Consider the following 24,989-nt stretch of genomic DNA (forward strand, 5'->3'; position numbering starts at 1 on the left):
TGCTCTCATCCCTGCATTCCTGCTGCCCTGCATTCCTGCCCATGCACCAGGATGCTCTGCATCCCTGTGCCAGGAGCTGCATCCCTACCCTGCATCCCTGCCTGGGCAACTGAATCCCTGCCCTGGTTGCTCTCATCCCTGCTCTGGTTGCTCTCATCCCTGCCCTGGTTGCTCTCATCCCTGCCCTGGTTGCTCTCATCCCTGCCCTGGTTGCTCTCATTCCTGTCCCAGCTTCCCTGCATTCCTGCCCAGGAAATCACATCCCTGCCCCACTGCTCTGCATCCCTGGGCCAGTGGCCACATCCCTGCCTTACATCCTTGCCCAGGCAACTGCATCCCTGCTCTGGCCTCTCTCATTCCTGCCCCAGCTTCCCTGCATTCCTGCTGTCCTGCATTGCTGCCTGTGCAACCACATCTCTGCCCTTCTGCACTGCATCTCTGTGACAGTGACCCCATCCCTGCCCGGGCAGTCACATCCTTGGCTACACAACAGCATCCCTGCCCTGCATCCCTACCTGCATCTTGTCCAGTCACCTGCAACCCTTCCTGGTCACCTGCATCCCTGACCTGCATCCCTGCTTGGGCACCTGCGTCCCTGCCCTGTGTCCCTGCCCTGTCACCCACATCTTGCCCGGTCACCTGCATCCCTGCCTGGGCTCCTTCATCCCTGCCTGGGCACCTGCATCCCTGCCCTGTGTCCCTGCCCTGCATCCTGTATCCTGCCCGGTCTCCTGCATCCCTGCCCCGTCGGATCCATCCCCGTCCCGCATCCCTGCCCGGGCAGCCGCATCCCTATCCCAGCCCTCCGCCCGCATCCCGGCCCCGCATCCCCGCCCGTGCCCGGGGAAGCAGCACCATCTCGCGTCGGTCTGGAGCCGGCACAGCCGCTCCCTGCGCGACCGCACCTCCTGGAGCACCCGGGGAAATGCCGACACTCCCCAGCACCAGCTCATCCCAGCTGCCTTATTCCGCCCTCTCAGAACGTGGATCCTACTTGCCTCCTTTTATTCCCCTCCTGTTTTTTCAAGGACAGGGAATTCTGAAGTCTTCTGCTAACTGAGGGGATGTTGAGTGGTTCAAACGTGCATCATTTCTTTTTCCTAATCTTTCAGGACATGCGGAAGTGCCGAGGTTTATTTGCTGCTGCTCAGACTCCGTTTATATCACCCTATTTATGCCTGTGTGAAATAATAGCAGAATAGAATAGATTTAGAAGTGCTGTTCCTTTGAGGTGTGGTTTTTCAAGGGTATGTAGGACCCAGACTTTAGAGCAAGGAGTTGCTGCATCTTCTAAGGTAGTTTTATCCTTTCTAAGGCTGCTGACACCCAGAGATGGTGAGTTAAAAGGGTTTCTGGTGAAAACAGGACTGAGGACAGCGTCAGGCCAAAAAAAGCTCTTTCTGAGAGGTCTATTTCTAGCAGCGAGAGATGCTGAAAGGCAAAGCTGGTGCGTCACCGCTCCTGCTGGTCAGGAGTTGTGTGTGCCGAGGTGGGGAGAGGCTGCAGAGAGCAGGACTTGCAGCCCAAGGCCTGGAGATGGCAGATCTGAGACTTAGCTGGGTAATTCCTTTCTTTTTAGAGCTGGCATAAGGATTTTCCTATGTTGGAAACAGCTGAGTTCAATCCGACACTGAGATGCTGCTATCTAGAAATGATCAGCTCAGCCCCTGCTTGGGAATAATTTCATTTTAGGGGAAATTGAGGCTCGTTGTCTTTAAAACAGCAGGAACAGCTGCTCTATCCTTTGTGAACTGAAGTGTGTTTGGTGTGTCCCCAGAAGTTCTTGAGGCAGAAAGTTTGGATCATGCAAGGTAAGGGAGGCTGCCTGCAGCACTGGGGACTGGAGAGAATAGTGAATTTTTTCAGGCAAGCCTTTCTGCTGAAAAGCTGTGGAAAAAAAAAAAATCAAAGAAAACATTTGGAGAAACAAAATAGTGCAGCCTCCTTCCACCAGTTTTCTTCGGCTTGTTCAAATTGAGATATTTGCATTTGAAACATACCTACATATATATATATATATATATTTATTTATTTATTTAAGGATAGATCCCAGGAAGGTGAAACTTGTAGTTTCAGCAAAAAGACTAAAATAGCCTCATGTTTTTGCCTTTATTTTTCCATTCTGGTTAGTAAAGAGTCTGTGATTGGCATAAGGCTACTTGGAAAATGCCAGGCTGGATCAGTATCATCCTTCTGGCAGCCAGCTTGGGTCGATGGAGATGAAATACAGCTCCCTCTGTGATCACCCTCTTTTCTTCATCGTGGCATTGTTGGAGAGCAATGGGATGGGGGTCCTTTAAAGGGGGATTTGGGGAGCTCTTTGTAACTATCCAGCAGCAGCTCTGCTAAGGCTGCAGGGAAAGGAACTCTCCATGGGATGTAGAGACTCTTCATGGGGTGCAGAGACTCTTTCTACAATGCAGAAACGCTTTGTGCAATGAGGTTTTCTGGCCAAAACTCCTCCCTAGGAGCTCTCCTGTGCCTCCCAACATCTATGGGATGAGGCAGGACCTCCCTGGACCCCACCAGGCACCAGTGCCAGGGATGTGGCCCTGACTGATGAGGGTTTCACTGCCGGAGGGCCCAAGGGCAGGAGCCAAACTGGGGCTGGATACTGACATTGAAAGTTGGCTTTTTGAAAGGCACAACAGCCTTTGCTTGCTGCAGAGCTAATTATTATGCAAATTCATGCTAATAAACTCTGCCTTGCATGTTGTGGAGAAGCTGCCTTTCCCGGTTAACATACCAGTAATGAGAGGTAGATTTGTAATTCAGATGCTGGTGGTAATATCCTAAATTACTCCGCGTTGTAATGGACTTTATTTCTTTCTCCCCTCGGCTCTCCCCCCAGTCCAAATGTCAATGCAAATCAGTTACAACTTTGCATATTTATTGCAGATGTATTTATTGTTGATACAGGGGTGAGACCCTCAGCTAAACAGCTCCTGCTGGCCCTGCTGCGCTGCAGGGGGGGCTCAAGGTGTGGTTTTACCTGTCATGGTGCTTGGACGAGCTCCTTCCATCTCCTTTTTTTTTTTTTTTATCTCCCAAGGAACAGCCTCAGAGTGGCGAAAACATATGTTTATTTTTTTATTCATTAATTTCTCAGCATCTTTCCATGTGTGGTTTTGCATGACTGCTTATTCTCTGAGTTGGTGGAGATAACCAGGGAAGCACAGATCATTTGCGGACTAAGCTAGGATTTAGGCCTAAAGCTACTGAACCAAGGCTTAGATTAGATGGCATCAGGCCTCTGTAATCAGTCTCTGTAAGATTTTGGCCCAACTTTGTCATCTTAATCAATGGAAAATCATGCAAGTCAGCTCTGCTTGACATTTCAGCTGCTGTTGGGCCACTGCTGAGCCAGAAATGCCCTTCTGTTACTCAGTGTCCCATGGCACACAAATATAAAGCAGTTTTCTTTCTGCAGTTGTGAAACCATGCTCAGAAAATCCTGACTTGAGACCATCTGACAGGAAAGGAAAAGCAAAACCATTCCCACATTGCCCCTAGGCTGGCAGAGGAGGAGCCCAGGGAGTGTTTCAGGGTATTGCTGGCTGGGCAGAGGGAATGGGAAAGGACAGAATTATGTCCTGGTGGGTTTAAGCCTGGTATGGGCTTTGATCTTACTGGTCTTGTCTTTCTGCTTGCTCTCAGGCATGTTTTCATTTTCTTTACTTTCCTACAGGAGAGAGAGCCCCAAAGCTTGGGAATAACCATGGCTCTCCAAAACCTTTTCATCAGTATGGACAAATCAATGGATTAAAAATTGGCTTTTGGGGGAATATTCTCTGCTCCTGGCTCTGGGGTGATGATTTGGGGAAGGCTCGGGGGTCTGAGCTTGAGCTCACCGAGCTGTTGCAGACACGCTGTGTGTGCACAAGGCTGTGCCTCCCTCGGGGGCCGTGGGTTTCCTTCCCTGGGTTTGCTCCAGCCTGCAGTCAGAGCAGGTGCCCAAACAGCACAAGGGACTGGGGAGGCTGCTCTGGCTGAGGCCTGGAGCAAGTGTGTGAGTGGAGAGAGAAGCAGGAGCACCTCTGGGCCTGCCCAAATCTAACACAGAGGTTTTTGAAGCCTTTGAACATTTTTGCTTTGCTTCCATTTGCATTTGGGCTTCTGCACAGAGAGAAACCACCTGGGCTGAGAGGAGAGACTTTGAAAGGGACTGGGGAATGCTCTGCAGCCCTGCTTCTCTTCATCTCCATGGACCCCCTGCATGGACAAGACATTGGACACCGGAGTTTGCTCTGAATCACTGTTTGCCATTTATTCCAAGGCCAGGCTAAAAATTGTCAGAACCATCTCTTCCAGCCTCAAAATATCGATGAGTCACTGAGGAGCAAAGGGCTGCAGAGCCAGAACACAGCGTGCAGCCTGTGGTGGGTAATTTTAGCCCGAGAGTAGCCTCTTCAGCATTCCCAGCCTCTCTCTTCTCTGTGCCCCTCTCTGATGCGCCCTGGCCTCTCGCCTGTGCCTTGCAGGCAGCTGTGGATCCTGGGGCATCCTCCCTGCCCGCTGGCATGTGTGAGGCATCCCGTGGGATGCCGAGCCTTGTGCTGCACGGGGCAGGTGCAGCCCAGCCCCACGGAGGTGCGGGTGCGTGCGATCCACGCGGATCCGTGCGGGTGGCAGCGCGGTGAGGAGCTGGGAGCAGCGTGCAGTGCTGCAGCTCTTCCACACGGTGCTGACAAAACTCCACACAAGACACAGAAGGCTCTGGATCCTCACTCCATAGGCCGCGTTATCCCACCACCCTCCGTAGTGCTTGTAGCTTTCCCCATCCCACAAGGCGTGAAAGTGCCCACCGTGTGAACCCTGGGGCAGAATTAGCTGGACTCCAGGGATGCAGAGAAGAGAAGGAGATGCTCAGTTGGATGTTTAGGATGTATCTCTCAGCTCCCTGATTGCTGCCCTGGATGCTGCCCTGCTCCTCTTGCTCCAGCTGCTCTCCAAGCTGTGGGGTCAGGGGGGACAAGGTGTGCTTCCTCCTGTCTTCAGGCCAGCAGGTGAGACTGAAAGGGCACATCCATGCTCGGGGGATCAGGACAAACCCCAAGCACTGCTTATGAGCTTTGGGTGGGCTCCGAGACAGTCAGTTCCTGGGTTTGTGGGGTGGCAGAAGCAGGGCTGCAATCTCCTCTCATTACTGTGTATGCTGCACTTCACTCAGGAGCAGCCAACCTCCCACCGAGTGTCTGCAGCAGTTTCTTAATTGCTTTCTTAACTTCGTTACTCCTCTTCTATTGGCAGTGCCCTGAAGCAAGGAGTCCCCCAGGTGCACTTGCTCTTGCATGCCAAAATTAGCTTCTTTTATTTAATTTTAAATAAACGTAGAGTCCTTCGAGTGCTCCCAGCATCTGCCGTGAAGGGGCAGAGGGAACGGACGGTTAATTTTGCATGTGCTGCTCCTCAAAGACCTGCCTGTTACTTGGCCTTTAGAAAGTTTTTCATGTTTCTTGCAGCTGTCCTTGGTGACCCTGAGCGAGTCAGGCTCTGTGGCTACAAAATGAGGAGATGAATTCTTCATCTCTCCGACATGTGTCTGCCTGTACTGCTTAGAGCCAGCACTTCTCAGCGAGGCCATGGGGGTTCTGGTGGATGCCACTGTCACACAGAGCTCTCAGCAGGGTTTAGAGGTGTTAGGCTAAGCCCTAGGCCAGGTTTTACCTGGGCAGAAGTGCAAGTTAGGACGTCAAGGTGCCTGGAGAGCCCTTCTCTACCACACTGTCCCCATATGACCTTGAGTATGTCAGCTGTCTCAGCTTCTCCGTGTTTGGGATCATGATAGGATGAGATCACGGTGGTAACTGGAGTAGTCCAGCACGGAGAGGGCAAGGAAGGCTCTCAGAAGAGTGTGAACCAGGAAGGAGAAGGGCTGGAGGTCTCCTCACAAAGTTTGCTGAGCTGAGGGCAGCATGCACGGGCATGTTTTACATAGGGTGCTGAAATAATTTATGGAGAGCTTCTCCCTTTCAGCAGAGGAGGTGGTCAAGACGAGCGAATAAATCTTTAAAAGAATAATGTTTTCAAAATCAGGCTCCTTGTCCTCGAACCCTTTGATGTATGAGAGCAATAGTAGGTAGGACACATAGTGAAATAAACATGAGATCTCCGTGGAAGAGAATAGCGGAGTGGAGAAAATATTAGTGTTTACATCAAAACTCAATTGGAGCACTCGTTTCAAGATGATAGTTTATTATATTGAATCCAATTTAGTCCCACAAGGATGTTTCTTCTGCGGGTGACACTCAGGCTCACTCCGTGTCTCCTCCTCCTCGCTGTACCTGGGCACTGCTGTCCCCACTGGGTGATTCATCCTCTCCCTCTCGCTGCCATCTCGGGATGCTTGGAAAAGCAAAGGGAGGAATTAATCAGCTTTTGGCCAATTTGCTGTTTCTTTCTAGGCTGCTGTCAGCTCAGGATGTCCTGACCCCATGCTGGGAGAGATGTGCTGGGAGATGAGGGGATGCAGAGGGAAGGAACCTGTGGCGATATGGAGAGGGGGTGTCATCAGTCCCTCCTCCCTGTCCTGAAGTGCTCAAAATCAAGCCATGATTAATGCATGGGAGAAGTTTGCTCCTGCTCCCAGCACTTTGAGGAGCTTCACACCTCTTTGCTGAGCCTGCAGCAGGTCACCAGTGGATTGTGTTTGCCAGTCTCCAGGTACCTTGTGTTGCACCATGTGAGGGTTGGGAGAAGAGAGGCGTGAAGGGCTTGGCATCCTTCCAGAGCCCTGATGAGATGGGGATGAGATGGTGACCCAGGGAGACCTGCCCCTTCTGCTCCAGCTGCAGCAGATGTGAAGGCCTGCAGTCCTTCCAGGTGTATTTAATGTGAATTTATTAGCACTGGGTGCACAATGGGGCTTTTAATGGCTCCATGACCTGTACCTGGTGAAGGGTATCTTTGGGCACATGATCCCAGAGGGCTTACCTGAATATTTCCTCCACACCAGACAGCTGAGGTGACATGGGACAGCCTGGCTGTGTGGGATGCCTCACATCACCCCACAGCTGTATGGGAAGCCCTGAGCATCCAGAGCAGCACAGCTGGGCCAGGAGTCACTGCCTGTCCAGCTTATTCAGAATAATGAATGGAGAATATTTTAGTACCTTCAGGGCAGGTGGTGCAGAGAAGTCTATCAGTTTGATTACTCTTCTTTTTCTTGGTGCATTTTCCTCCTGGTTATGAAGAGCTGTGTCAGAACTCCCTCCTGCCAAGTACATTTTTTTACCTGTCTATTCACTGGCCAGGCAGTGTTTGGGATCTCATTTACTCTTGAATAATATTGGCTGTAATCCGTGCACATTGCCTGGGTTTGGTTGCTGAGATTCCCCAGGGCTGGGGCTGTGGGGGCTTGCAGGTGTGATTTGCTTTGCAGGCAGAGGATGGATGCCCTTAGCAGAGTTACTGGCCCTGTGCATGCCGAGCAGGAGGGGCTGTCCCTGGGATAGGTACCCATCCATCCTGGATACACGTGGATTGCAGGAGATCTGAGCCCTCATCTCTCCTCCCCTCCTCTGTTTCCTAATATGCAATTAGTTATATGTATGTAAATTACTGAGCGAGCAGAATCCATGGGAGATGAGTGAAGAGAGAGGGGAGAAAAAAAACCCCAATAATTTATTCTGGTGCAAATGTTGTTTTTTGTGACCCTGGATCTCTTGACAGCGCCGAGGTAGAAGGAAAGAGGAATCCGTGTAGGCACTGGGCAGCAAATGGGAAGCGAGGCTGAGATTTCCAAAGTCACTTGGGAGATTGGGATGCTCAGTTCCCATTAATTTTAATGAAAAGAGGACATCTGTCTCATAGCTGACTTTGAAAATATCAGCCCAAACTTTGTCTAACCCTCAGTTATTTCTCCACCTGTTGCTCTCCTGTAACAATGCTTTGATGGCATTTAGCAGCAAAAGCAGCTCTTAAACATGTAGGCGCTTTCTAACCAGCTGCTAGGATGGATTTATAGAGACCTTGTTAGAGGCAGGACTCAGCTTTTTCATGGTTCAGACCTGCTGAAGGCAGCAGTGAGAAAACCTCTTGTTTGTTGTGATGATCAAGAGATCAGCCAGCATCTCGTTAATAAACCGTCAAGAATATTTCAGGCAGATTTTTAACTCATTCTCAGAATTTCCAAGAAGTGGATAACTCACATTCTCGCAATTCAACCCATTCCTGCTAGGGATGTGGTTTTCCTCAGGAACTGGTATCCCAAACTGGGCCCTGCTGCTCCTCTCAGCCTGCTCATGTTTACCTGGTGATGGAGTGTCTGTTTGCACACCCTGCACCTCAGCACTGCCTTCTACCTGGCCTTTGATTTCTTCATCCTCTCTGTATTACTCTGCAGTTTTCTTTATTGAATTTCATCTCAATGATTTTTTTTTTCCTGTTTGTCTAATTTATCACCAATAGCTTGAATTCTGATCCTCATTTATGGAGAATTCTAGGTTCCTCTCTGCAAGGTCTCAGGCTCTTTCTTATTTATTATCCCCAGCACGACTGAAATATAAAGCAAAGAGACTCTGGCCTGTGGCAGAGGAGGGGAAGCCATTTGAAATGTCTTCCTCGGTGATGGGAAGTGCTTGGCAGCTGCTCCCTGTGTCAGTTCAGCCAATGACATTTCCACCCCTGGTGCTGCCTGAGCTTTCTCCCCAACTTCCCTCGTAGGGGATGTCACAAGGGACGATGTCAAACACTTTAATGAAGTCAAGGTATATCACATCTGCTGCCTCCTCCCCTCTGATCCAGGAGACCAATTACACCGTCAAAAAAGGAAATTAAGTTGGTTTGACATGATTTGCTATTGACAAATCCGCAGTGGCTGTTCCTTATCACTCCATTATCTCCTCAGTGCTCCCAAAATTGATTGCTGTGTAATTGGGCCACGCGTCTCACAGAGTATAGGGCAAAATGTGCTCAACCCCTCGGGCAGCCAGGAAAGTGGAAGCAAAAAGCACTTTTCCTCATGGCTTTCATGTTCCCAGATCCATGTGTGCTGCCTTGGACATGCTGCCAATGCTGGGCAGGGTGTGGGGGCACCAGGATGGCTCCTGCCTTCATTCTTTGGGCACCTTTGGTAGGCATCTCACTCATTCGCGTTTTGGTGGTGTCCAAAAAGGGCTTTGCACTTGGTTATTTAGGGATTTATGGGTTCTCAGGGGAAGCTCAGCATTGATCCAATTTATCCCGTGGACTCCCAAATCCCTGGAGCCCTTAAGCAGATATGGAGGCAGCTGCTTCTGCAGCTCTGCCCTCACTGCGGTCTCCGTCCACCAACTCCTGTGTTTACTCTTCTTATGAGCACCACAATTTAGTTTTATGACCCAGCGATCAATTCTCCATCAGGAGCTCTGGAAAAGCTACTGATGTGTTTCCAATAAATGGTACGTCAAGGAAAATATATATGATCCTGTCCTGTCCCTGTCTTGTTTCCTTCTGCATCGCACGCAGCCTTTACAAACATTTCGAGGAGGCAGAAGAAGGGGGCTCGTTGTTTGTTTGAGGCATTAGGAATGAGGGGATATCGATTCTCCGGGGATGGGGGGATTGGTGGACAGGGAAATGCATACAGCAGTCACCAGCAAGGCTCAGACAGGGAGCGTGTGCCGTGGGTCTGCAAAGAGCAATTGCTCTGGAGGCAGAAATGAAACAAGTGTCAGGGAGAATAACTGGAGGCTGATGTTAATAATTAAGCTTTCTAATGAGAGCATTCGTTTTTCTCCAGTAGATGGATTCAGCCTTTCCCATCCTGGTGTTGTTGTGTACAAACCCAGCTCATTTTTTCACCTGCTCAGGACAAAACACAGCACAGGCAGAGATTGCTCCTCGTGCCTTCTGGGATGGACAAGCCAGATGAGGATGGGGACTGTTGTATGGGAATGGGAACTGAGGGAGGTTTTGTGGCCATCTGCAGCTTCCTCCTGGTGGGGAGCAGAGGGACAGCACTGATCTCTCCTCTCTGGTGACCCGTGACAAGAGGGAATGGCTGGAGCTGTGCCAGCAGATGGATGGGTTGGATTTTAGGTGAAGGTTCTTGACCAGGCTCCCCAGGGAATGGGCATGGCCCTGAGGCTGTCAGAGCTCCAGGAGCATTTGGAAAACACAGCTCAAGATGGGATTGTTGGGGTTTCTGTGCAGGGCCAGGAGCTGGAATTAAATGAGCCTTGTGGGACCCTTCAAACTCAGTGTATGTTATGATTCTATGATATTTAATGTACTCCTGCTCTGTGGGAGCTGAGTCCCACCTCTGCAACCTTCCGGTTTCCTCGTCTGGAAAGAGAACTTTAGGAATCCTGGAGCTGGGTGAATTTTAATGAAAAAGAAAATTCTATAAAGAAAATAAGTTTTGCTGAGATCCACATCTGTGGTGATAGGAATGGGCTGGAAACAGGAGCATCTATTATGCCGCAGGTTTTTTTATTTCCTGGAGAAAATCCAAAGACATTTTTTGTTTGAAACTGGTACATCAAAACATTGCAAATGCAGTTTGGTACAACGCCCCAGTTTGATGAAACAAAGAAAAAAAAGTCCCCATTTCTGAATTTCAGTGTTGTGGAACTGATGATTCCAGAAAAACCTTTCAACTTCTAACCCTATCTCAAGATGAAAACAAATGTTGAACTACAGAGATTTCCCAGAGGAAGGAAATTCTGCTTTCCTAACACCTCTAACACTTACTTTTTGTTGTAAATAATTTTGAGCTCTACAGATGAAAAGCTCTTGGTAGATGCAAAATATTGCTGCTTTTTATTTTATTTATTATTCATCATGATAGTTCATGCCCAAAGAGGAATTAATATTCTTTCTTTCTTAGCTGCTGGGTCCCGTGAAAATTGCCCAGCTACAGAGCCTGGCTGCCTGCACTTGTGGAAGACACGGGAAATTCATTAAAGTTTCATAATTTCTGGCCTAAATTGTTCACTTTTTTGACCAGCTCTGCTGGGTCTGGCTCTGCAAGACCTGGTGGGCTTTGCTTTGCCAGGATGGGCCACTTTGGCCGTGCTCTTGGCACGTTGCAGGAGGGAGCGTGGGAAAAGGGGGCATCCTGTGGGAGCTGGGTTGGGAAGGGAGGAGGCAACTGATGAACTTTGCTAATTGCCAAGGCTTACAGATGGCTGGACCACGTCTCTCCCGACGCTGTGCCGGCTGGATTTGCTCTGGCACGAGGCAGACACAGCACCTGCTCCCCACCAGCCCCGGGGGCACAGGTAGCCAGGAAGGGGGATATTAAAAGGACATCTGGCAGAGCACCCGTGTGGCACAGGAGGGGAGGGAGCCTTCAATGAAGTTTCCCCAAATACGCAATTAATTTTGACTTAATAAGACATTTATTGTATAATAAACAACAACTGATTCTATGAAAAAATATTTATTGAGGATTTACGGCTGAGTAATGAATTTGTAGCTCAGTTTGCCTCGACGAGATTTATTTACATAGCAGTTAAACCCCAATCAATAATATGCTTTTAATAATCACTGTATTTAAGTAGTATTTCAACAATACACTGTAATTAGGCCATGAATTCTTCTGTAATTCTTTAGATTTAGTATACTTTGGGGTTCCCAATCTCTCCTGGATCGTGATGTGAGTGCTCCATTATTGTTAATTAAGTGTGTGCCAATCAAGCAGAGCATAAACCTCGCTGTGTGTGAGTGAATAGCAGTGCAGTAGTGGGAGGGAAGCAGTTCAGGCTTCCCGGGATAGAGAGACACAGTTTTGCTTCAGCATCCTTCACTTTGGATCAGCCATCACCAGGATCAGCTCCTGGGAGAAGAAGGAGGGCAGAGACCAACGCTACTGATGGGAGCATTCCTGTCCCTTGCGCCACACTGTCCTCTGATCTGTGCCAAAGAGCTCCCAAACAAGGCTGTATCTGCCTTTGAGATCAAAGTGCTGCTTTATAGATGTGTAGCTGTGAGTTTATGGAGCTCCTGGAGTCCCCAGGAGCTGTGTTTGCTGGGCATATTTGCTCCTGGGCCGGGTGGTACCCAGGGTGCAGGATGGGGATGCTCATCCTGGTGCTGATGGTTTGTATTGCTGGGTATAGTTTGTATTGCAGGGAATGGATCCTGCTTTTGTGAGCTGCTGGTGAAAGGTGAGTGGCCACAAGGAAGTCTGGCACTTTGCTTCCCTCTACCCATGGGAATTTTAACTTGGATTTTTGGCAGTTTAATATTCTGCTGAAAAGTGTGAGCGTGGAGTGGGTGCACTTCAGAGCATGATGCTGCAAAGTTTTACTCTACTCACAAGGCACTTGGAAGTCTTTCTAGATCAATCACGCTTTAAATGCACATTTTTCTCTGCTCTTGCCCTGTCTAATCTCTCTTTGTCTCAGCAATTGTACCTCCTGTCTCTGTCTGCAGCCGATGATATCGCTCCTGAGAAAGACATGGGTGTGTATATTTAGAAAATGTCTCCTGCATTGTTCTCCCACAAGGGACACGAAATGGCTTTGGGGAAAAAAAAAGAAAAGCCCAAAATATGGCCCTTCACTGTCTTGCTTCTTTCTGCCTTGTTAGAACAGGGCCCGAGGCAGAAGAGGTGTCACAGAGCCACATGTGGAGCACGGCTGGCAGCGCAGGAGGGGATGCACTGAGGAATATTTACTGCACCAGAGAAAAGATTTGGTGCTAAAAACTTTTTTTCCTTTTTATTTGGTAAATTATCCTGTGCTGTGGTTCAAATGTGGCTGGCAGAGGGGTAAGAGAGGCAGGGAGAGAAGTGAGGGGTGGCAGCTGCACAGGAGATGGGGGAAAAACCTCCTTGGTGGGTTAAAACCTCCACGTGAGCTTTCCCAGGAAAGGCACCGAGTTGTGAAATTAAGCAAGACAGCAGGCAGGGAAGAAGGATGCGCCGTGTTATGGTAATCGCTCTTCTTAATTGCTTTGACTCTGATGACCACTCATTTCTTATCCTAACAAAGACATGAGAGCCATCCGCTCCAGACTGCAAAAGCAAATCCCGAGCAAAGCTCCTCTTGTGCTCTGTCAAGGACCCAAACTTCTTTGTGACTGCCAGCCCCAGGATGCAGCCGTGTTGGAACACTGTGGTGGCTGGTCTGGTGGTCATGGTCCCACAGGAGGCTGAGCCAAATGAGCCCAGAGGGATTTTTTTGGAGCAAGGGGCCGTGCAGGTATCCAACACCTCCACACCTACTCAGCTGAGGTACAGAAAACCAGGCAGAGCTGCTGCCATCAGTGTTTTACCAACCCTCTTTGAGCTGAATAGAACCCTGTTGCTCAGCTGTACAATTTGCACTGATTCCTCTGTAAATTCATGGTCTAAACTCACGAGGAGCAGGCAGAAAGGTGCCTGCTGCTTTTCGCCTGGGCTTGATCCAGTGCAGAATAATTGCGTTGACTGTTTCATTCCGTGCTTGGCAGTTCAGGGCTTAGAAATCCCCCACAAAAGAGCCCAGCACACAGAAACTTGACTCGGAGTCTAAAGCAAAGCTGTAACTGGCAGAGGTGCAGATCTTCAGGCTCAATCAGATGCATAAAGACAGGCAGGCCAAGCTGAGATGGGAATATGTTGCTTCAGCTGTGCACTGAAAGCTGCTGAAATTTTCCATATCAGAGGCTTGCTTTACAAAAAGGGATGGTCTGGCCTGGGGTTTGCAGGGAGGAAAACAGCAGTGGTGACGACAGCAGCAATAAAAAGCCCTCCCTGCTTTCCACACTGGTGGGAATTGCTTGTCTGTGCTCTTCCAGTGACTTTCCAAGCCAGTTTTCTCTGTGTACAAATCAAAAGCCTCAGCCTGTTTGCCTTTGGTGTGTCCCAGGCTCCAGCAGCCCTGCACCAGTGTCAGTGGTCACAGTGGAGCTGTGTGCCCATCCTGGCTGTGTTGCTGGTGTCAGAGCTCTGGGCTCAGAGAGGCTGGAAAGCAGCTGTGTTGTGGAGAGGGGCTGGTTGAAGCAGTTGTGGGTATTCATTTAATATTTTTTTTTTAATGTGGAATGGTGTTTTTTTGCATTTTAGTAGAATCCCAGACTAGTTTGGGTTGGAGGGAGCCTTAAAGCTCATCTCATTCCAGCCCCTGCCATGGACAGGGTCACTCTTCACTATCCCAGGTTGCTCCAAGCTCCATCCGCACTGGCCTTGAACACTTCCAGGGCAACACTCTGGGGAATCTGTGCCAGGACCTCCCCACCCTCACAGGGAGGAATTTTTCCTCATTCCCTCCAAAGTGCCTCTTGGTGATTAAACAAGCTCCTCAGCTACAGGGGAAAAATATTGCCCGTACTCTGAGTTGTTCTGGAGTTCTTCAAAATGAGTCTGAGGAGGAGAGAAATAGCCACTGGTGCTCTGCAGGAGATTTTTAACCAGTCTGAGATACTCAGTCGGAGTGAGAGCGGTCATATTTTTGGGAGGGGAAACTTTGCTGATACCAGCAACATCTTTTCCTCTGGTAAGGAATAACTGGTCTGGCTTGGGAGTGCAATCAGGCAGCCCAGCTGGTCCAGGGATGGCCACAAGAGGACTTTGGCCTCCCTGCTGCATTTCAATTCCCCCAGCACTGCGGCAGCGATGGACACTCGGACACCGGTTGCATTAAACATAGGGTCAGTCATTTCCCTGCCTTCATTCTTTGTCTGTAATTCTGCATCTAATGGCAGCAATTAGTCACTGTCCAAGAAGGGATGAGCAAGCTCCTGGCTCGTCCCTGCTCTCTGACGGATCTGCTCCTCCAGAGGGATGGAAAGGTCATTAGCAGAGGGTTAGTTATTGATCGGCTTGGGGGAGAGAGAAGGTCCAGAGGTGAAGCTCAGCACCAGGCTTAAACAATGGGCCACAGAAAGGAAAGAAAAATAGGCTGGCAGCAGCCCCAGGGAGCCCCCAGCCACCGTGCCACAGATGCAAAGGACAAATTCTTATTGATTGAAGAGGTGTTTTTGGAGGTAGGTTATTTCTTTTCCCTCCCTAAAGCAGGGACCAATTATGGCTGTTGACTGGCAGAGACAAATGCCACAAGTACCAAGCCTGGATTTCCTAAGGCCATCCTGCTTCTCCATAAGGTGGGGTTGTAAAATCCCAGTGTGCTAAAAAGAGCAGCCTTGAACTGGCTGGGAGAGAGAACTATGTCCCAGAATGGGGGATGGGGCTGGTTTTTGCACACACTCCTCTGCCAGGTGGGCAGGAACAGCTCTGTAAAATGGCACAGAAGGAAACAAGTAAGGAATTGGTGGCTCTTGTGTGGGAAAGACTGAGTGCAGGCTGGAGAAGTAATGGGGTGCTTTGGGCAGTGGCTGACATGGAGGGACCTCAGAAGGATCTGGGACAGATCCAATGCTTTGCTCGGCTCGTTTTGGGCACTGACTATAATTAAGTTGTTCAGCAGATAAATTAAGGCTGTTGCCAAGCTCTAGGAGAGAAGGACCTTTATGGTGGATGAAGGCCAGGCTCTCCTCAGGGCGGGCAGCTGGGGGCAGACTGGTTCTTCCCGACCATCAGTCACACCTCAGGGCCTGTTGAACACCCTCCGACCTCCTCTTCCATCACAGCTGTGTCAAAAAGAGGGATGAGGTTATTGACCAAGTCAACAGGGCTGATAAATCACAGCCTCCAAGCCTGGCAGTGCAGGATACCCTCGGTCTGCTTGGCTTGGGCTTCATCCTCTGCCCAGCTGAGAGTCCTTCCATGGATGTGGGGATGGTGTTCCTAAAGAGACAGCAGTAGTGATGCCTCCTGCTGCCAGAGCTCTTCCTTAGGGTCTCAGAAGTGTGTCCTCTAATGCCTGACTCATCCTTTCCTCTTGCCTGACTAGCTGAGTTTCCCAGGTGGAAACTGGCTCTATTCCCTGAGTTGTCTCACTCCTGGAGGCTCCTTTCTCTGGAAAAGAGTCATGAAACCTCTGCTCCTCCAGGCCAAGGGCTTCACAGCAAGACAGGGCTGCAGTGAAAAGCTGATAAGCCCACCCAGCCCTTGCAGGAAGCAATACCAAGAACCTCTTGATGCTCCCACAGGCCGACAGCCAGGCTCAGTCTGGGTGGAAGCAGGGATGGATTCACAGGTGGGTGGGAAGAAGGGAGAGCAGCAAGGCGGGATACCTGCACCCTTCCCATGCTCGTCCTGTCTCCACCCTGCCAGTGATGGAGTGTAACCCTCTTCTCTGTAGTGATTATCCTGTTCTTGGAGGCTTCTTTGACCTTCAGCAGCAGATGGATAATGCTGCGGGCAGGCAGGAGGAAGGCTCAGGAGCGTTGCCTTCAATCCGGCTTCGCCCTCCTGATTTATACGGGGGAGCGAGCGGTGCTGATGCTCGCTGCTGCTCATAGATTATCTTCATTCCAGCAGCGCTCAGGCAGACAGCAGAGGTAAAGGAGAGCCATCCGCCACCCTATCCGTCACCTTCCCTCCGGCACTGGCGGTGACTGCCGCAGAGCTGTCGCTTCCAGGGGAAACCTTCCTCTCCATCAAACACCGCAACAAAAAGTCATATTCTGCAAACAGGTCCATGTATCTCTGGAGAGCTTGTCATGGCTGTGTCTCTCCAAGCCTCTCTGGAGGACAGGGAAGCAGGGATGGAATAATGCTGGAGGGGAGCTGATGGGCTCAGGGGAGCAGGAGGGTTGAGGTCTCTGTTCAGGTGGTGTTGGGATTCATGGCTGTGTTTCAAGGTCTGGGCATCTCAGTTCAACCAGTGGAAGGTAAATCGAAGGCGCTGGGGACCCACTGTGATTTCTTGCATTGCTTTTATTTTATTTTCCCCTTCCTCACTTCTCAGGCCTTCATTTCCTGAACTGGAATTAATCTTAATCTTACTTACCCTCCTCCTAGGGGAGAGGGGAGGCTTGTTCTGTTCATGTCCGGAAAATGCTCTGAAATCCTCTGATGAAAGGTGCTGACAGAGCACTGAGGACTTCCAGGATTCACGGTTTTAGATTAACGGAGAGGTGGAAAGCACAAGGGGCTGAGGAGGTGGTTCTGTCAGTGTGGTGGGGCTCGGTGTGCTGGGGGGAGCTGGCAGTGGGATCCCTGGGAGATGCCCCCTACAAAGGACACTGAGAATCACATTTTTTGAACTCAAAGTAGAAAGTCTAGGCAGCCTCACCAGCCAGGAGCATCTCGGGAGGAGGGGTGGGAAGCCCAAAGGCAAGTTATACCTTTCTTCTCTTGCTGCCTCTGAGAACACATGAATTATCCAGCCTTCCTTTGCTGCCTGGAGACCAGGATCAAACCCAGGTATGCAGAGTGCTGGTGGTTGTGCTGAGGCTGGGCAGATGGGGGTGCAGCAGGCAAGGTGTGGGGCCTGCAGTGCTCCCTCTTGGAAAGCATTGTGTGCTTTGGGTCTGAATTGAATTTTAATTCTCCCTTTTCTTTTTTTTTTTTTTTTCTTTTTTTTTATTTAATATTGTAAAATAGTCAGGCTTTAGATATCTGTACTTCTCTTTTTTTTTTTGTTATCACCTGTATGTAAAATGTGCCCAGTAGCCCAAACATAATGAGTGTACTCAGTGTGGAGCCAGAGGAGTGTTATGTGCAGGGAGTGCAAAGCCCAGCTCTGCAGGTTCCTGGTGCTGCACCTCCTCCTTGGGTAGCTCCAAACAAAGTCCTGCCACCAATTTGATCAGCATCCCATGGCTGAGCAACCTGGGCTTGGTGCATTCAAAATTGCCCTGCAGCATAAGATGAACAAAATCTGAATGCCTGGTGAGCAGCAGTCCATGGTGCAGGAGGATATATTGCTCCAAATGGAAATAATTTCTATTGCTAGGGAAGAGAGTGGCCTGTTCTGAGCTATTGCACTGGGCTGCTCAGTAATTTGTGCAGTGCAGATGGGAGCACAGAGTCTTTACTGCGGGAGAAAGCTCGAGTCAAGTTGTTAAGGAAGAAATATAATCAGAAAGAGCCAGGAAACATAAAGATCAAAGTTGAGAATAATTTACATTTCATCAAGAACTCATGGAAAAAGGACAAGGAAAAAAAGCAAGCCCTGTAGGTTATGTGAGGTTTTCTGCAGAAGGAGTAGGATTCAGGAGCAAAACACACAGAAACTGACTTTTCCCTGCATTTTCAAAGTGAGAATTGACTGCCGAGCCACAAGTGTTACTTGAAGTGACATTTGTGGGCGCGCTGTGAAGATCCTCAGACAGCACAAAGCCTTGTTCAGCAGCAGCCATGTGTCACTTTGAACCCTGTGAAGCTCTCGCAGGTGCTCTAACAGCGGGGACATGGGATCCAGGAGCTTGGAGTAGATGACATTGGGGTTATCCATAAAATTTGCAGTTTTCTCCCAGCCTTTCACCTTCATTTTTTTGTGGAGGACCACCATGCAGAGGGAGAAGTGGACATATTGATGGGATGCAATTTGTCCTCTTGCCCAGCTCCTTGGAATGTTCATGTATCATTCCTCTATCTGTAGCATTTTAATGCCTTTATAAAACGTTTCCTAACGACAGAAAGATAATTTGGCTAATGCAGCTCTGCACAATTAGGTTCCTCAGTTAACATCATGTTCCTGCATCCGATGCCCTTTCCTCTCGTAGCCTATTTTTCATACCCTGGGTAAATATGTTTAATAATCAATTGGCATGTTATTAACGCACAATAACGATCTCACTAAATCGAAGCTCAGGCTTTATTTGAGACACTTACAGTAAATATTGACTGTTCTGCAGAATTATGGCAGAGCCCTGAGCAGTCTGTTCCAATGGGAACAGGATCCATTTTTTAATACCAGTTATTGATTTTCAGCAAGCAAAGTGCCTTGAGACATCTGTGGTTTTCCTCTTCCTCTCTGTGAGCTGTTGGGAGGTGATGGACACGCACCAAGGAGATGATTTCTCTTTGCTCCATCAGTAGTGCCATGGCTGGGGGTGGGCAGAGCTGATGGGCATTTCTCCCTCTCCCTTTGGAGGTCTTCCCAAGGCCAAGGTCACTCCCATCCAGCAGTGCTGGCTGTGGACAGGTCCCTGCCACCCGCCAGGGTGACATCTGCTTGCTGCGAATGTTCTGGTTTAATCTTCTGCCCTTAATTGCTGCTAAGTTAAAAAAAAATAGGATTGTTTGGACATTTGATGAAGCTTCCTGCCAGCTCCCATTTTCCTGCTGTCCTGTGACCTGTCCACTCAAAGGCTGATGAGAATTGACGCTCACTTCTCCCAGCGCATCCCTGGATGATGTGCCCCTGGCACCTCCACACGGATGAGCCAGCTGATGTGGGGGTGACATGTTTACAGCCCTGCTAAGATCCACTCTCTCGTCCTCCGTGCTCCTTGTGTCTCACCAGCATCCTTTTAATCAGGGCCACCCTTTAGGAGGACTTCTGTCTGTGCTAATTCCCGTCCCCAGGAGTGAGGTCGGTCATCCTGCTCATGCTGGTATTTGGTGATGGTTCCACCAGCCCCATGTGTTAGGCTGCTTTTCCCAGAGGAATGGGGCTGGCTTTCCCCCAGTGCTTACAAAAGCCATGGGAATAGGAGATATCTCCATCAGATATGTCCATTTTTCACTCATGTGGGAGAGGAGGGAGATGGAAATGAGTCACATCCCATGCAAGGTCTATTAGTGAATGTCTTGCCTCGGAGGGAGCAGGTAGGGTGGGTTTTCCCTGCTATTATCTTGTAGGAGCCCTGTTTTCTTCCATGGAGAAAGGTTTGAAGGGCAGGGTGACTCTCAGGGCTGACAGTTGCTGTGTGTGATGGACAGCACATGGAATTCCTCAGGAATGACTTTGCAGATCATTGTCCTAGTGAGCAAATTCATGTATCAGAGGTAGAGAGGGACAAGGAGTTCGTCTGTGCTAGGTGTGTGTGCAGGGATGCAGGGACAGCTGTGCACACTCTGAAGCCAGAGGAGCTTCCAGATGTGCACAAGCTCTTGTAAATGGCTGTGGTGCCTTGTTAAGGCAGGAGCTGCTTGCCGAGCCAGGAGCTGGGGAAAGGGCTGTGCCTTGGCCATAGCTCATGGAGATTTGAAGTCCATTGGCGTGGCTGACTGTCTGTGTATATTTATGTAGAAGACTTTGCGTCCCTGGAAGGTGCTGCTGCTTGTTATTTTGACTGATTACAGGAGAGTGACTGTACTACAATAGCAGGAGCCACTCATTAGCTTTGGCATAGCACAGAGAAATCGGCAACTTGTTCCAGCCACATCTGCCCCTGGAGGTGAATATTAAACAGGAATTGATCCCGGGTAATGAGAACACAGCCTAGGCTGCTGTGATTAGCACTGGTTGAATTTTAAATAGTTAATTATTTCAACAGGCAAAAGGAGCTGTTTGGGGGTGGGAGAGTGTGTTGTGTTTGGGGTGGTGGCTGTGTGTGAAGGGGTGAGTGTTGGTGTGGTGGCAGTGAGTGTTTTGGGGATGTAGGTGGCTCAGATTTGGAAGGTTTGTGTGCATATGGTGTGAGTATGAGCAGGGTACACCTGGAATGCTGCCTGGGGAGTGCTGGGTGGGTCTTTTATCCAGGTGAGAAGGTAGCTGGGTGGCCCTGTGACTTCTGGAAGTTCATGTCTTGCAGCAAACCAGTTTTGGGCAGAGTTCAAAGAGCTGTGCAGATGAGGGTCTGAGGGCACGTGTGTGTGTGCTGTCCCAGCTGAGTGTGCAGGGTCCATTCCCAGTCTCTCCAGCCTCAGGACAGGAATAACCTGAGGAAGCAGGTCTGAAAAGTTTTGATGGGAATGCATTGAATCCCATTTTTCTTGCATTCCCCCATCTCTGCTCCCTTCTTCTGGAGCGCTGCAGAAACAAAGGGAAGGTGAGAGAAGTTGGCAGGTGCCAGGGGAAGGCGTGCTGTCTGCCTGGAGACAGGGGAATTATCCAGCTTCAATAAATACCTTTCAAAAAGAGAGGAAAGAAAGAGAATTTCGCCCTTCTCCTCACCCCACGCCTCCCAAAATACCAAATCACCATGATTAAAAATTGACTCAAATGGACAAGCAGGCCCAGTAATTGATTGTGGCCTTTCATTCTTGCAGCCACACTTAATTAACCTTTAGACTCAAATACCAAGCACTGCTTAGACAGAAAGGTGCAGGCAGGAAGGAAGACGACAGTGCCTGTTGGGAGGATCCCAGGCTCTGAGAAGTCCTTTGGGGTGAAGATGCCTGGATGATGCTCTGAGGAAGAGCAGGCTGTGCAGTAACACAAGGCTTGGATTTGGAGGTTTAGTTCCCTTTACCAGACTGTAGAAGGAAGAATAACCCCTTCCCAGATTGTTTTCCCCCAGTGCATTCCAGCTCAGCTCCCTTTCCTGTGCTGTTGCTGATATTTATTGCTTAGAACCATTGACAGGAGCTGACACCAAGTTGTGCTCAGCTGTAGGAAAACACCAGGCTGAAAACTGCACAGATGGGTTTGTCTTTGTGTGTTGAGTGTTACCTTGTAGTGGTGAGGCAAAAAATGCAAAATGTGTGGCAAGGAGTGTTGTAAATGGACTCTCAGGTAGTAAAAACTCTTAGTTGAAGGATGCTTTTTTTCCCAGTGGATTTCTTGTTAAATCAATCTCCAGAAATAAAAGAAAAATGTGGCAAGCAGGGATTCCTGTGGCCTTTTGCTTAGGGAAGGGTTCAATGTCCGTTGTTTGGTATGAGGCTCTGAGATAGTCAAGGATAAATATCCTGTCCCAGGGACTGTGTGGGGCTTGGTCCCCCCACAGTATTACCTCCTTGTTGGACCTCCCCAGGCTATTCTCTGGGGATCCCTGAGGTGGAAGACCAAGTTTGGGTGCAGAATGGGTATTTTTGTCCGTTTCAAGAGCTGCCTGTCTGCCACACATCCCTGTTTCCCTTCAGCCGTGGATCCTGTGGTTTTATGCTTGGGAGCATTAATGCAGAAGTCTTCTGGCCTCCTTACAGCACAAGTTGTCTCTGCTCTGTGCAGAGCAAACATGCTTTGACCTGGAAAGCCACTGCCAGCAGCAGATGGAGCAGACCTGCAGGCCCAGCTGCTCCCTGCCTTGCCAGGTGCTGGGGATGCTTTGGTTTTCAAATGCTTTTGTTGAAAGACACTTCACGTCTGCTCTCAAATTGGGGATGTATCAGAGGAAACTTGGGGTGAGGCATCAAAATGTGTACTCTAAATGAGGTGACTCATTTCAGAGGAGACAAGGATGAACAAGGAGGAGGCTCCGAGTGGTGGATCTAAAAAAGGTGACAAGGCTTTGATAGTGTAGTATCAGTTCTGGTTTTTACAGCAAGCCCTGGTTCAGCATGAAAACAGGAGGGCTGATTTGGAGAGCACAGCTGAAAGCCAGAAGCGTGAATACAAAATACACGGCATGATAAACAGGGAGGGCTCCTGTCGGAACAATAGCAGCTCTTGAATGTCCATGGGAGATCGTTTGCTTCCAGATATGTAAATGTCCGAGCTTGTCCAGGAAGCTTGATCCCATATTTTTGGATAGGGCAGCAATGGCTGAGCTTGGCTTATACTCTGGGCTCTGTGGCAGGACTTGGGCTGGGTCCTACCCACAGCTCTTTCTGTATTCATCTCCCTTCGACCGAGGGCCTCGGGAGGCTTGGAGACAAATTGCATTTGTGCATATCAGATGGGGACTTTGGGGGTTTGAGCAGGAATTCTCTGCCTTTTGTCTTTTATCATTAGGAGTCAGGGATGGAGGTGACAACAGAGTCATGTATGAATGCAGAGTAAACAAAGCTGCGTGTGGGTGTGATGACATGTTTCTTTTGTCCTTAATGTATTCATCCTCTGAGTGCTCCAGGGTTATGCATTTAATTTGTTGTGCAATTGGCAGCTTTAGAAGTACTTAAGCATCCAGCTATCCTTGCCCAAAAATAACTGGAAAGCAACTGGGGTTGGATTTTTTGTTCAGGAGGAGGTGGGCCAAGGAGACAAATGTGTTCTGCAAGTCAGGAATGCAGCCCAACTCTGGCAGGTCCACCATGGTTTTCTGGTTATTTGGGTCTTTTCTTCATCCCTTCCACAGTTTGAAGCAGTTCTGGCTACAAAGGAGCTCTGAGGGAGGAAGTGTAGGCTGGTAGTTACAGCACCAGCTCAGGATTTAGGTGATTTAGGCTGAACCTCTCATTTTGCTGCTGTCTTTCTGTGTCACCTAAGTCTCTCTGCAGTTGTAATATCACCATTTCTGCACAGGGGGGTTGCAAGAGTAAATATATTAAAGATTGGGAGGCATTAAGGTGCTGTGGGAAGGCTCCTGCAGAGAAAGAGAGCGTGCACCTGCAAATCTCAGAGGCTCAGAGGGTCGACAAAAGCAGTCTCAAATATATTATTTTGAATATCTCATTATTTCTGAGTCTGCTGGAAGATTTTGAATTGTCCTTGGCAGGAAGAAGACCTTCCTTGTCAGGTGATAGAATCACAGAACTTAGGTTGGAAAAGACCTCCAAGATCATCGAGTCCAACCTGTGACTGATCCCCGCCTTGTCAACCAGACCAGAGCATTGAGTGCCACGTCCAGTCATTTCTTGAACACCTCCAGGGATGGTGACTCCACCACCTCCTTGGGCAGCCCAGTCCAATGCCTGACACTCTTTTCAGTGAATAAATTCTTCCTGATGTCCAGCCTGAGGTCCAGAGCAGCGGCTTTGATTTCCCTCCCTTTGTGCTGTTGGGTCCTGGTGCTGTCTTTCATAAAAACAGGCCCAAGGTGGACCTGTCCCCACGGCGCTGGCAGTGCAGGCTCTCTGTGGCACTCTTGGCTGGGAAATTGAGGATTTTGGGCTAGTCTGGATGCTTGGCACTCCTCAAAGTCAAGCTCAAGGTGCTGGTGCCTAACATCATCTCCAGGTTGGTTCAGCTCAGCAATGGGGTGGTCCTGCTGCAGAAGGGACTCAGCAGCAAGCCAGGCCTTGGTGCTCGCTGTCAGAGCTGCTCCTGCTCCATGCTGAGCAGCAGAACCGCTCAGGAGCAATTTCTGAACCCTCACGGATGTGTTTGGCAGATGATAACGGGGCTAAACTTTTTGTTTCAGATCCTACAGAAGTTTGGAGCTGAAAAACCTTGTGAGCCCAGGGCCTGAACCCCTAGGAAGATTAAAATTCCCTACCCCTACTTCGAAAGGCACTGAGAGTCTGTCTGGCAAGACAGGTTCATTAACAAATTAATAGAATAATCAGCGGGGCTTTGTGTGTGTTTTGCAGATAAAAAACTGGTAACAGCGTTCTTTGGCTCTTTAATGGCTGATAAGAGCCAACTATCTGCTCCATGGCGGGGCTAATCACAGAGATAACAGAGGTTAAATCAACTGCGGGGCGCTGGCGAGAGGCCGCGCAGAGGCGGGGATGGATGGAGGTGGGAGCTCAGGGGTTTTAAACATGATGAAAGGGAATAGCAGCAAAGTGAGCGAAGGGAGAAAACCAGCAGCAAGCTCCATGGATATTTTTAGGAGCACTGTGCAAAGACCACGAGGGCTGAGCCGCTGGGAGGCTGATGCAGTGGGAAAGTGGCTGGTTGGGGTTCAGAGAGCTCCATCTGCTCTTGAGTCTTTCCATGGGGGTTTGGACAAAGAACAGGTTGCCCAGAGAAGTTGTGGCTGTCCCATCCCTGGAAGTGTCCAAGACCAGCTTGGGTAGGACTTCCACTGGAGCATCTGCTCTAATGGAAGGTGCCCCTGCCCATGGAATGGATGATCTTGCCCAGGGAATGAGATGATCTTTAATGTCCCTCCCAACCCAAACCATTCCGTGAGTCCACAATCCTATGAGACTGGTTGCCAGAACCTTCTCTCTAAGATAAGAAGCTGGGGACAGCGGGGGATGTGTTTTTTAGGAGTCCAGTAAGAAAGAGGCGGAATACGCTGTGTGCAGGTTCCCAGGCTGGTGCAGAAAAGCCAAGGTACTTCATGGCCAAGGGTCCAACAACCAAAAGTCCATGCAGAACCAAGTGTGACCCTCTCTAGGAGAATTTCAAGCTCCATCTTAACACCAAACCACCCCCAGTCATTCTTAGCAGCTCTCCTGCCTGGCATCCCAGCCCAGCATCCTCCTCTCTGCACCCTGGGAGCCAAACACAGCAGGAATGAGTGGCAGGTGGAGGAGACCAGGTTGGACAGCGCTTCCAATGCCTTTC

General features: G+C 49.5%; 1 protein-coding gene and 1 long non-coding RNA gene across 8 annotated transcripts in view; both read left to right on the forward strand.

Moving 5' to 3' along the window:
* Positions 1-24,036, forward strand: part of LOC128817911 (uncharacterized) — a 36,140-nt gene extending 12,104 nt beyond the window's left edge. Inside the window, exon 3 of the long non-coding RNA XR_008440339.1 lies at positions 23,893-24,036. This is a non-coding gene — a long non-coding RNA (uncharacterized LOC128817911). The remainder of the gene's footprint in view (positions 1-23,892) is intronic.
* Positions 1-24,989, forward strand: part of OPCML (opioid binding protein/cell adhesion molecule like) — a 337,383-nt gene that overhangs the window by 179,801 nt on the left and 132,593 nt on the right. The window lies entirely within an intron of this gene.

Source organism: Vidua macroura, chromosome 22, assembly GCF_024509145.1.
Source record: "Vidua macroura isolate BioBank_ID:100142 chromosome 22, ASM2450914v1, whole genome shotgun sequence".
Classification (NCBI taxonomy): domain Eukaryota; kingdom Metazoa; phylum Chordata; class Aves; order Passeriformes; family Viduidae; genus Vidua; species Vidua macroura.